This window comes from Chrysochloris asiatica, unplaced genomic scaffold (genome assembly GCF_000296735.1).
Source record: "Chrysochloris asiatica unplaced genomic scaffold, ChrAsi1.0 scaffold00019, whole genome shotgun sequence".
Taxonomy (NCBI): Eukaryota; Metazoa; Chordata; class Mammalia; order Afrosoricida; family Chrysochloridae; genus Chrysochloris; species Chrysochloris asiatica.
In genome coordinates, this window is record NW_006408537.1 from 13,179,759 (window position 1) to 13,181,432 (window position 1,674).

Here is a 1,674-nt window from a genome sequence, read left to right on the forward strand (position 1 = left end):
TGGTCTTCCCTGTAGGGGCGTGGATATTATCCTGTCACAGACAGCATTGTATACCTGATGACTGATCTGTATATGTTCTTTTTGACAATGAATGCAACACCATTCCTCTTCAATTTGTCATTCCCTGCATAGTAAACCATATGGTTGTCAGATTCAAAATGGCCAATATCAGTCCATTTCAGCTTACTAATGCCTACGATATCGATGTTTATGCGTTTCATTTCATTTTTGACAACTTCCAATTTTCCCAGATTCATACTTCATACATTCCATTTTCTGATTTTCAATGGATATTTACAGCTGTTACTCTTGATTTTGAGTTGTGCCCCATCAGCAATTGAAGGTCCCGTGGGCTTTTCTCCCATGGGCTTTACTCCAATCACGTTATCAGGGGCAACTCTACTTTGAGGAGACAGCTCTTCCCCATTCATGTTTTGAGTGCCTTCTAACCGAGGGGCTCATTTTCCAGCACTGTATCTGACAATGTTTCTCTGCTGTTCATAAGGTTTTCAGTGACTAAATAATTTGAAGTAGTTCATCACTCTTTCTTCCTAGTCTGTCTTTGTCTGGAAGCTCATCTGAAACCTGTCCACCATGAGTGACCCTGCTGATATTTAAAATACTGGTGGCATAGCTTTGAGAATCACAGCAACTCACAAGCCACCACAGTATGACAAATTGACAGAGGAGTGGTGGAAAACATGCTCCAGGTGAGGCTTGAACTCACAACCTCATCATTACCTGCACATATACTGCTGTATACAACAGAAATTTATTCTCTAAGAGTTTAGGCAGCTAGAAGTCTGAATTCAGGATGCTGGCTCTAGGGGAAGGTTCTTTTTCTGTCATCTCTGGAGGAAGCTCCCTGTCTCTTTTCAACATTTGTGGGCTTGACATTTGTTGGAGATCACCATGTGTCTTGATATCAATCTTTCTCTGATCTAGAAATTTCTTGGTACTGGGATCCCAGGCCCAAAGGAAATGCGCCGCTCCCAGATCTTGTTTCTCAGTGAGAGTCAAGTCCCTCCTTCTTTGCTTTGTTTTTCTCCTTTTATCTCTTGTAAGATAAAAGGTGATTTGGGCCACACCCCAGGAAAACCTCACTTACAGGGGACCAGGGATATGACCTGAGTAAAGGTGTTGCATCCCACCCTAATCCACTTACATCTGATTGGCTGATCACATCAGATTACATCATGGGGAATGATGTCATCATTATACAATTGCCAAACCACTGAGAATGGCTATCTCTTGGTCTGTATATAGGCTCCTTATGAGCATAACTAAGTAATTTGAAATTCCCATTCTTCCCAATATTTTCCATAGTTTGCTATGATTCACACAGTAGAAAGCCTTTTCATAGTCAATGAAACATAAGTTAACATCTTTCTGGTATTCTATACTGTCAACCAAGATCCATCTGACATCAGCAATAACAACCCTCTTTTTACATCTTCTTCTAATCCAGCTTGAATTTCTGCTAGTTCTCTGTTGATATACATCTGCAGATATTTTTTAATTCTTTTCAGCAAAATTTCACTTACATTAATGAAGTTGTTTGATAATTTCTATATTCTGTTAGGTCATTTTTCTTTGGAATGAGCACAAATATTGCTCTGTTACTCTGTTGACCACAGAGCTGTCTTCCATATTTCTTGGCACATATGAATGAGT